Below are 12,371 nucleotides of genomic sequence, written 5' to 3'. Positions count from 1 at the left end.
ATTTATAGTCTTTGTGTTTACCCTGATTTCGCTTTTCTTAAGTTTTGTATCACAATAATAAAAAACCACATTGAGCTTTAAAAAAAAAAAAGTACATGTCTATATGTTACCAATTAAAATACCTGAAAGTATTTTAGTATTTTTTTATGCTATCCTATAAAAATGAGCTGTTTTTCTCTTGCTTTTGCCTCTTTTTCACCTGCCTCTCATTCTCAAATTCTGCTTGTTACTACTACTTCCAGGCTCCAACCTTAAATGCTGGAAGTCCCAGAAATCAGTGCTCCCTTCTCTGCTCTGTCTATCCCCCTCCCTATGTACCCTCACCCTGTCACATGGATTTATATAACATCTATATGCTGAGAATTTTCATGTATACACACACACACACACACACACACAAGATGCAGGCCTTCACCATGAACCTCCCACTTGCACATATTACTGTTTTGTAAAGCTATTGGCATCTCAAACTTAACACCTGTAACTCTGAAAGGTTTTCTCTAAAATACCATGCTGTTCGTACCAGGCTTCACCATTAAATAAAAATCATCAATATCATACTGTTACTCAAGCCAAATATCTCAGTTGTGGTCTTAACCACTAGAAGAGAAAAATTGCACTGGGCCAATTTTACAGGCAGGGAAGACTTTATTCAAGTCTATTGTAATAGGGAAAATAGGTTGAACTCAACTCTGTTGAAACAAATGGCCAGAAGGTTTTCAAGCCCTGGGATCAGCTAGTGAAAAGGCATTATAAGAAGCTGATTGGACATTGGTCAGTATGCCTAGGCCATCTGTGTTTGCTAATTAGTGCTTATCTGAGTTAGGCTTCTACATTCCCACAAACACAGGGAGAGAGGGACACTATTCCTCTTGATGCTTACATTTCAAAGGCATGACTCCCAGGTCCTTGGAAAAGACCTTCCTAGGTAATAGAAGATGTGTATGTCAAAGATGGAGAGAGAGAGAATTTACAGTTGCAAGTTTTCTAAAGTAAATTCTCTAAGAAAAGGGACTTTAGGGCCCCGTTGTCAGGAAGAAACCAGTCTAAAGACTAGTCAAGCTGAGGGGAACGCTAAGGCCTTCTTGGTCATTATCTTCTTTCACTTCAGCCTTTAATCCATTATCATATCCTGTTCATTCTATTTCAAAAAGTTACAGATTGTTGAATTCTCTGTAAATCTCTCCTTAAAATGCTTAGTCGAAACTATCATAATTCTACTTTGAGACAATAGCCTCCAACTCTTCCTGTACCCATTGCCCTATCCTTACAATCCAAACTCAGGGCAGCGTCATTTACAACATATAATGATCATGCTATTCCCCTACGTGAAAATTTATACTTCAGTCCCACTGATCACAAAGTAGAAATCAATCACTTTGCTGTGGATTACAATGCCCTGCTTTAACACACCATTTTCTCTTTTCTCACCCGTTGCTTGACCGTTCAAGCCTTCCTAGTCTTAAACACATAAACTCACAACTGTCTTGAGATCTTGGCTCTAGTTGTACCTACTTCCTTTCCTCTGATCTTGGCATGCGTGGTTGGTCCCTCCTTGTCATTTAGAGCTCAATTAGAATGTTGTCTTCTCAAAAGCCATTCTCTGACTATCTGATATTTAATAGCCAATTAGTAGTTTGGATCGTTTTTATTGTATAACCATATTTGAGTAATCTTCATAGCATTGTTTTCTTTTAAACCAATTTGGTTTTCTTTAAAACAATAAATTTTAAAGCATATATATTTTCTTTTAAAGAGTATATTCTGCTTTTCCTCACTGGAATGGATTCTTAATAAGAGGAGGAATTTTGTGTATCCTGATCATTGCCAAATCCGCATCACAAAACAAACAAGGAAACAAACGTACCCTGCCATGGTAGCTACTATTAAATATTTGTTAAAAAGATAAATAAAAATTAATATGTAAACTATTTTAATATTTTGACTCAGGTCTAATCTTTAGCAAGAATGAAGCTGGAAGGGGAGGTATTAAGTATTAAGTATTCAAGGTAAACCATATAGCAGAGCCAGTATAGATGAGGGTCTTTTGATGCCCAGTCCAGAATTATCTATTTATAGACACTGTTGTTCTGTGGCCTATTTTGATGATTTAAAGGCCGATAAAAAAGGTTTCTCCTCTTGGGATGTCCCCAAACCTGAAACTCTCCTTTTTGGAATGACTTCTTCCTTAATCAGATATTGTTCTCTCAGTAGGGACAGTATTAGTGTAAGGGTAATGACTTACATTCTTAACACATTAGCGGGAACTGATTTATCTGGTTAATGCATAGCAAGGATCCTAAAGGAAAAAGTGCCAGAGAAGTTTTGTTGATGTAATATTTCCTAGGAGGTCAAATGCTGCAGTGGGGGTAAAGAGAAGGCTTCTACTGTGAAGCCTCTCAGGAAATCTGAGGTTCTGAATCTGAAAAGGAACATCTCCATGTAAATATTGACAGAAAAACTAGAGGCAGATTACTCCCTCTTTATTTAACCCGCTCCTGGATATCGTGGTGGTATCTGATAGTTCTAAAAGTTTACATTTAATATAATAATAAATAGTAGTAATTATAATAAGAACTGCCATTTTCAAGCATCTCTTATTAGCTAGTCATTATGTAATTAGTGTAGTTTCTTAAATGTGTGCTTTCAGCCACATAGTAAGAAAATGTTATTTTAAGTATAAGAAATACAAGAATGAGTTCAGAGAGTAAACAACTGTGCAAAATAATGCCATTACTTTAGTGGTGGATTTATATTTTAATCTAAGTCTTTCTGACCTAATATGGCTTTATATAAAAGTACATATTATTTCACTTTTTAAAAATAGTATTTCTCATAATTTTAAGGCAATATTTGGTTTAATTCTTGGTGTCTGGATGATCTAAGGAAGTACAACTTAGTGCCGTGATACCCATGTGCAGTAAGCAAGAGAGTGAATTTCAAAATAAGACATCCTTAGATTCATATTGACATCTAAAATATACTTATCAGCTATGGGTTCAACTTATTTAAATTCTCTTTACTTCACTTACTAATACTATAAAATTTGGATATTTTGCACACAAAAGGATTTTTTCAAGGACTAGATGAACATTACTTAGCTAGAGCCCACATGTGTTCAGTAATTGGTAGTTTATTGTTAACACTCTTTGTAATAAAAAAAAAAACAAACCCTGGTTATGCGATATATCAGAAACTTATAAAACATACTAGGCATTACTTGACTTCAAAATATAGATGGTATATCATTTCTTTCACAAACGCTTTTAAGAGTTTATACAAATATTGAGGACTTTATGAAATAATGAACCTGGAAGTCAGAAAAGTATAATAGAAAAATACCTTTGCTTTAATCACAATTTCTTATATTTTTACCCAAGATAAATAATTATTAATTGATGCTATTCAGTTGTTAAGCAACCATAGGACGTATTGGTTCTATATAGAGAAAGTCCATATTTTAGGGACCATGCCTATGCTGTAACGACTGCAACATTTTTAATACCACTCCTGTTAAAATTCACAAGCTGCATCCTTTTTTCCAAGGCACTTATTTTCCACTTACCTGTACAAAGGGTGAAATAAACTGGAGTCAGTAAAGTGTAGTAGTGAAGTGAATAAAAACCTAAAATTTTTAGTTTCAAATCCTAGTTTTTCCAGGGTTTAAAACCCAATTTTATCCATGCCGACCATGATATTTGGGAATATTACTACACTACTCATTTTCTTGAACTGTGTATTCGTATAAAAGGTTCCAGGAGTTAAATGAGATAAGGTATGTTAAAAAACCTTGCATATTGGTTTGCAGTAAGCTAAGCACAATAAATATGAATTATTGAATAATTATTAAATTGCTATTAATGATTAAATTTTTTAAATTCTAAGTTTCTATATCATCCTCTTTTAAAACAGATGCATTGGTTTTTTTCAAACTTTATCTTCCAAGTAAAATACAAGTAATTACTCCTTATGCTCACAAAAAAATTCATCATTTTATTGGACAATAAATACAATAAATTAGACCTTATTGATTTTTTGTTAAGATAGTTATCTCCTTTTATTCTACATGATACGTTTATATCACTATTCCTTGATTTTACATTTAACACATAACTACTCACTGTGAAAGACAAGGATGTACCTCTGTAACTTATCCAAGCTTTTATCTCCTTGTTCAAATTTTTGATACTTCTTTTGCTTGCCTTTGCAACTTTAAATGACATGGTTTAAACTTCGATTTGTTTCACTAACTTTAGGTATTATATCTCAACTTCCCACTCTGTTAGATGAGGATATTAGTATCTGCTTCCTTCCTCCTTTTCTGCACCCTTTCCTTTTACATAGTCAAGGTTAACGGTGTTTATATTGTTTTGTAACTACATTTAAGACGAGGATTTTTTTCAATGAATTATCTCTTAAAGTTGAAAAACAATAAATAATATTTACCAAAGTATAACTATATGCAAAATAGAGCATTAGGATTATATTTCATTCTCCGTGGGTACAATGCCCTAACTGCTGTATCACTTGAAGGAGACAATTCAAAGCATCCAAGCTAAGTGGATTTTCTTTCCTTTTACTTCTATTGTTTGAAATCATGCCATAGTTTACTTTGCAATGTATCTGACATGCCTTTCTTGTACAATTTCATAGCTTTCTTAGCTGTTTTAATTATTTTATCCTCCTCTTGTTAAGAGTAGAAACATATTTTTGCTTTTATTTTCACCATTGTTTACTAATATAAGAAAGCTCTGAAGTCCTTGCACATTGCTTAGAATCCATCCTATTCCCTTTTCTCCTTAGAGTCCAATGGCTTCCTATTTGAACTTGAACCAGTTGCTTATAAGGCATTCTGTATAATTGACAAGCCAGGAAACATTTTCATCGAGTTTCTCACTAAGGTTCCTTATTTATTATATGCCACGATTTCCTTTCTCTTTATCCCATCCTTCACAGGAAGGATGTATGTGAGATAATGTTCTGAGCCCTTTAATAGCTAAAAATGCTTTTGTTTGTCTTAAGCGTCATTGACAATATAGGTAGGTAAAGTAATCAAGGCTTAAAACAATTTTCTCTCAGAACTTCAATGCCATTACTCCACTCTCTTATGGCATTTGGTGTTGATTTTTTAATATAAGAATTTCTACTAGTTTCCTAATTACACCAAACATATTTTATATCAAAGGGAAGACAGACTAATTTGGAAACCACTTAACTTCTGTATTTAATCAAAAGTTTTTTTGAAATGTTAGAATTAGATTTTCATGTAAATCATTTGAGTATATAGGACTATTTTAAATATATGACCTTATAGAAGCACAAAATTTTATCACACTTGTTTATCTAAATATACATACTCATATATATGTATTTATACATACTTACATATATATACAAACATACACATGTATATACCTATCTCCTGCAAATTTGGACATGACAATTAGAAATGAATAAATGATGTTGACATTAAAATAATTTGGGGCAAATTAAATCTTTCTTACTGAAGCAGCAGGTACAGAGGCAATTATAATTTCTTCATAAATATAACATTAACAAAGAATAAGCTTCTAAATAGAATACATTTGTCATAGAAAAAAGACTGAAAAATCGTATTAATATAAGCAAACAGCATGAAGAAAAGGCATATCATATTAAAAATCATTTACTTGACTCATGTATTTTGAATGTGAGGAACAATTTTAGTGTATACTAAAAGGTACAAAGCTTTCCACCAAAATTTGTACAAAAGCATCTTTGCAGCAATTCGGACTTGAATGTTTAGGAACAAAGAAACATTCTGATTGACAGATCTACTAATTCTATTTTCAAATACACTTTTAAAAAATAAGTTTGGAATACCTAAGTCCATTTATGTGTACCTCGTATTATCACAGGCATGTATTGATACTATTGGATGCGACTGGATTCTTATCTCTTATTTTTAGAAGATTTAATTACAACATTGGCTGACAGCCTCTTCTAATTGCAATTTCACATAATTGAATGAAGCTAACTGAAGCATGTCAGCACGTCGGCTAATATAAAGAAGTGGAGACCCTATGGACAATTAAGTCAAAGGAATTCAAAGTGGCATTAAGTTATTAATCAAAATCCGAATTATTTTCTTACTAACAAGTATAAAATTAAGCTACATTTGGGATTGTTTTTTGTCCCGTAAAAATATATCTCAAAATAATGTTCATGTAATGTAGTAGATTTAACTTTCAGATCTCCTACTTACTTTCTGTATAATCAGTAAATTAATTTGATTACTGTTGGTATTCAATAATAAATGGTTTATGATTGACATATAAAAAAGAAGGCTGAGCACATGTTTGCAATCTAAAATGATACAGTCTTAGGGGATATGGGGATATATGTATACGTATGCCTGATTCACTTTGTGATACAGCAGAAACTAACACACCATTATAAAGCAATTATACTCCAATAAACATGTTAAAAAAATAATAAAATAAAAACAATAAAATGATACAGTCTTGGCATGACTTCTGCCCCACCCCAGATACAAATATATGTTGCTATCTACATGTATTTCTCAATAAAATATTTTCAAAACAATATTCAAGAGTTGTTATATAAATGTACTAATTATTAAATTTTACCTTCTGTAATACATTTCTAACATACCTCTGAATAATTGGTGAGAGCAATCTTAAGTGTTGGCATCTGAATTCTTTCATTTCCAATGACAAATCTCAGATTATTGAAATGTGAATATAGTCTCAGAGGAAGGAGGCAGGGATGATTTATATACTACTGCATTATAAAATCATTCTCTAGTAAGTCATTATTTTTTCATAGGCTTGTTTAACATAGTCTTTATCCCTGTTGGTTACAAACATAATCTCTCTCAATAGGGCTGATAGGTTTTAAGTTGTCTCACCAAATTCTACTGCAAGTTTTTTGTTTTTTTTAATCTGTCAGGAGAAAAAGAAATCCCTGGAGAGATAAATGTTAGTTCATTTTATGCTTTATAGGTGGTGAACTGAGAATCATTCACATTATATATATGTCAGACAAGTTTTGAATTATATTTGTCCATTCTGAAGTTTGTTTTTTGTTTTTTTTTTATATCAAAGACTTGAATTGACTTTTGAGTATGAATAACAAGTGATTTTAAGAATGAGCGTGGGGACTTCCCTGGTGGCGCAGTGATTAAGAATCCGCCTGCCAATGCAGGGGACACAAGTTCGAGCCCTGGTCCGGAAAGATTCCCCTTTCCGCGGAGCAGCTAAGCCTGTGCACCACAACTACTAAGCCTGCGCTCTAAAGCCTGCAAGCCACAATTACTGAAGTGCACGTACCTAGAGCCCCTGCTCCTCAACAAAGAGAAGCCACCGCAATGAGAAGCCCGTGCACCACAACGAAGAGTAGACCCCACTTGCTAAAGCCCACGCAGCAACGAAGACCCAACGGGGTCAAAAATAAATTAATTAATTAATTTAAAAAAAAAAAAGAATGAGTGTGAAGCATCATAGGTCATTTGAAAGTAAAGCCTAGGGTTACAAATGAGGTGTTTGAGGCTAATTAATCAGGAAGTGAGTCAGAGAGAGGTAGCATTTTCCAAACACGATGTCACCAGAATGATGAAGTTGTCTGCCAGTTTCCCACCTTTATCTGAGATAGAGTCACTCAACGTTAATTGCTTCATTTCACCACCTGCCATAAAAATTTATTTGGGGAAAATGCCCCTCAGCTTCTTTCAAAGATTATTTGTCTTTTTAAAATTTTAAATACAGCATTTGAAAGGAAATAGAAAGAGTTTATCCTGTAGGAATCATTAAGCTGACAAAAGTCTTTAAAGCCAGAACGCAGAAAAATGAGAGAGCTTGAGGCATTGTTCTAGTCCCAACTAGGAAACTGCATTGCTATTTAAGAACTAAAGTAGAAGTCTAGATCAAAAGTCACATACTACTACGGAGAGATTAGAAGAAATATGATGCACAGTTAGCATGTCAATAACTGAGATATACCTGGGCGCAAATGGGCACTAAATCTATGTTATATGACTCTAAATTAGTATGTCAAAGGAACTCACAAGTACTATGATTCCAATTCACTGGGCTGAGTAAAAGGATGCTATTATTTGCTTATAATGAAAAAAATGAAAAAGAATAAAAAATGTTTTGTGCATGCCATAAAATGACTACTAAATGTAGCATTCCAAACAACTCTAATTAATTGGATGTTAATAAAGATCAAATGTGTTGCTTACAAAATAGGCTTTGTGTTTCTTGATCACGGTTATAACAAATTCCAATAATATTTGATAAATGTTTTTGAACATCTATAATCCTCCTGGGAAATAAGGTAAATAAACAAACAAGTGTGCCCTGAAGATCCTAATGGAGCTGACTAATGGAGAGCACTGGGGGTGAATTGTGTTCCCAAATGATTCATATATTGAAATCTTAATCCCCCAGTAGCTTAGAACATGACCTTATTGGAGATATTTAGGGTCTTTACAGAGGTACTCAAGTTAAAGCGAGGTTATTAGGGTGAACCCTAAACCTATGTGATTGGTGTCCCTATAAAAAGACATCATTTAGAGACAGATAGGCATACAAGAACACCATGTGAACATGAAGACAATGAGAGATCTGGAAGAGATCCTTTCCCAAACAGCCCTCAGAAAGAACCAATCCTATCAACACCTTGATGTTGGAATTCTAATCTCAAGAAATATGGGACAAAATTAATTTCCATTGTTGAAGCCAACACAAGTTGTTCATGGTACTTTGTTACTTCAGCCCTAGCAAACTAATAGAGAGAAGGAATATTGAAATACAAAATAATGAAATATTTTGTATACAAGATGATACTAATTAAATTATAGATTGCATCACTTAATATATCTTGATCCCCATCTTATAAATTTCCCTCCAGTTTTTTTTTTTTACTCATATTTTTTGGTTTTTGTTTTCGATTTTATTTATTTATTTATTTTTTGGCTGTGTTGTGTCTTTGTTGCTGCATGCGGGCTTTCTCTAGCTGCGGTAAGCAGGGGCTACTCTTCATTGTGGTGAGCAGGCTTCTCATTGCAGTGTCTTCTCTTGTTGCAGAGCACAGGCTCTAGGCGTGCAGGCTTCAGTAGTTGCAGCACGTGGGCTCAGTAGTCGTAGCGCGTGCGCTCAGTAGTCGTAGTGCGTGCGCTCAGTAGTCGTGGCGCATGGGCTCAGTAGTCGCGGCGCATGGGCTCAGTAGTTGTGGCTCGCGGGCTTAGTTGCTCTGCGGCACGTGGGATCTTCCTAGACCAGGGCTCGAACCCGTGTCCCCTGCATTGGCAGGTAGATTCTTAACCACTGCACCACGAGGGAAGTTACAAGTTCTCTCCAGTTTTTGAAGGACAGATAAAATATCAGACCTCTCCTCAAATTATTTTAAATATTTTGATATTCTTTCCCCCTCTACTATTTGTACCTCTCTAATGGACCTCATTGTTATTTTCAATAGTCATGTTTCTACACCATTTTTTTCATCAGAAATTTGTAAATGGCTGAAGGCATATACCATGTGTAATGGCATCTTTTAATCTTCCTCTGAGTTTAGTAGGCATTACCATAATAGAAAATTTAATATTTGCCTAATAAATGTCTTTGCTCCTACCACAGCAGCAGACCTCTTTTTTTCAGTTACACCCCCATATCACCATAAGAGAACATCTCTCTTCATATAAAGTTTGTTTTGTTTATATCTTCTTAAGATATAAAGTTATTTTAAATGCTATTTAATATGCCTTCAAAATGCTGAATCATGATTTCAATAAAATGTAAAAGCTTTGACTTTTATTTATAGAAGCTATAAATTATCCTCCAGATGCATTAATTTACTTGTACCTACTGTAATACCATGATTTCCACATGGTTAAATTTAAAGTAGATAATACAAGGTCCCGCTCTATGTATTTTAATCAACATATGCATGGCAGACACTATTGGCTGCTTAAATATACCAGTTCATGCTCCTCTTTTTTTTTTTTAACAAGACCTGAATTTGGTTCAGGAATCAGGCAATAGTTCTGTAATCCACAATAGTGAATATTTATCTGAGTTAACTGTATTCTACTACCTTTACAGAAATGTTTGGATTTATTCAGCAATTCACTCAACAAGCATTTATTGCACACTTAACTATGTGCTTGGCACAGGGAAATAGTAGATAGTACTGCCCTTCTGGAGCTTACATTTTACTATCACAATGAAATATGCCATATCTTTATTATGGATGTTCTTTTTTGTATATGTATTGAGACAAAAGTTAGAAAATTGAGGGGAACGCAGATGAAGAAAAAATACCTTTTAAAAAGTTACTATTTATGTTAGTACTCTGTCTTGTTTAGATAGAGTACTAACATAAATAGTAACTTTTTAAAAGTTATAGTCAGATCTAGGATTAAGACTATAACTAGTTGTATATCTTCTGGATATAATTTGTTGATTAATAACATGTACTTATTAAGAGAATAAAAATAATAACAGTAAAAACTAAACACAATTGTGTATATTATTTAAAAGCCAGGAACTGTCAATATTACAGTTTAAAACACAGGGAAGTTCAGAAACTATGAGTGACAAAATATTTTAGTCAATGCCTACTTTAAAATATGCAAGTTCTATGTAATTTAGGTAAAGTTTTTTTGCTGGTTTTCTTTATGTTTTGAAAATCTAACTTTTAAAAGGTTTAAATAAATTTAACTTTAAATATATTAACTTAAGACATACTTAGACTATTACATACTTATTTACTACCTAAATTATTTTTATATGTCTTTCAGATTGTCTGCTAAATCATTAAGTTACTCCCTGTTTATGGGCAACTGACACTACTGAATTATACAAGGGAAAAAAACATATAAAACAAGCAGCTGAGATAATCTTATTTTAAGAGGAGACTATTTATTCAGGGCAGACTAGACTTTGAAACTCTGAGTTTTATCAATTACCTTGTCTGCAATTTGTGCAAATCATATTATAAGAAAACCAGTAGCAATAATTTTTATACAAGTATTATACTTGAAAATTGCTTCATAAAACTAAAGATCAGTTCACGCAATTCAAATTAAATAGACAACCATCTTTTTACATGTATTTAAAATTATCTCTATGTTGTATGTATTATTTTCCTGTATTCCAAGTGCACAGATTAAATTGCAAATAGCTTTTGCGTAATTTTACAATAATCTTGACATAAAACATGTGGAACTTGGTCTAAATCTTAAGTAACAAAAATGAATTTAAGGCTAATGAAAAAAGCAAGTTGTAAAATGCAAATATTCTTTTAAAAATCTTCTGTACCCACATATGTACCCTGTTCAAAATTATCTGTCATCTATATGAAATCCTATTACAAGATGAGTTCTTATCTTTCCCACACCACTGAAAATAGTTATTCTTTTACCATTAATGATACCCTAATTTTTACATGAAATTAACAGTTATTTGACTTATTTATAGTACAGTTCAGTATTGGTTATTCCAATTTTTTAAAGTATTTTTTTGACTTTTGGGATGTCATTCTCATCTAGTTCTCCCCTCATTTTCTAATAATTATTTTGAGCTGCTTCACTGTTTCCTTTCCCACATCACCTAGAATCACATAGTTAATAAATGAGAAAACGGGAATACAAATTTTATATCATAACTAGGTGACATTGCCGTAATAAACAGCTATCACATCTGTCTCCAATCACAGTTGCCATCACATTAATGCAAGTCATTCATTTATTTATTTAAAAAGTAGACAGCAAGTACCTACTGTGTACCAGACACTTTATTGGTGTTACAGATGTATCAATGAACTATGCAGACAAAAATCCTTACACGTCTGGAATTTATATTCCAGCAGGAGGAAAGACCACGAATAATAAACATAGTAAGAGATAACCTATATTGCATGGTAGAGATGTTTTGTGTGTATGGCAAGGAGAATCAGGAATGATTGGAAAAGAATTACAATCTAAGTTTAATGGTCAGGATAGGCCTCTGTGAGATGATTGACACTTGAGAAAAGAAGAATGTGAGAAAGTTAATATGAAGTTATCTGATACAAGAACATTCCAAACATCAGGAAGAGGTTGAAAGAGCCCTAAAACTGAAGGGTCTCTGATGTGCTGAAGAAAGAACATAGAGGTCAGTGTGCTGAGAAGGGAGTGGGCAAAAAGTTCATAGAGTTTGAGGGTTAATTATGTAGGACCTAGGAAGCCACTGCAAAACTGAATTTTACTCTGAATGAAATTCAAAGTCTTTGAAGGATTTTGAGTACGTGTAAATAATATTCTTAATGAATCATTCTGACTACCATGTTGTGAGAAAACAATATAGAAGAGCAAGGATGGAGGCAGGTAG

Source organism: Balaenoptera physalus, assembly GCF_965194825.1.
Source record: "Balaenoptera physalus genome assembly, chromosome: 5".
NCBI classification, from domain to species: Eukaryota; Metazoa; Chordata; class Mammalia; order Artiodactyla; family Balaenopteridae; genus Balaenoptera; species Balaenoptera physalus.
Note: the sequence above shows the minus strand (reverse complement) of the source record.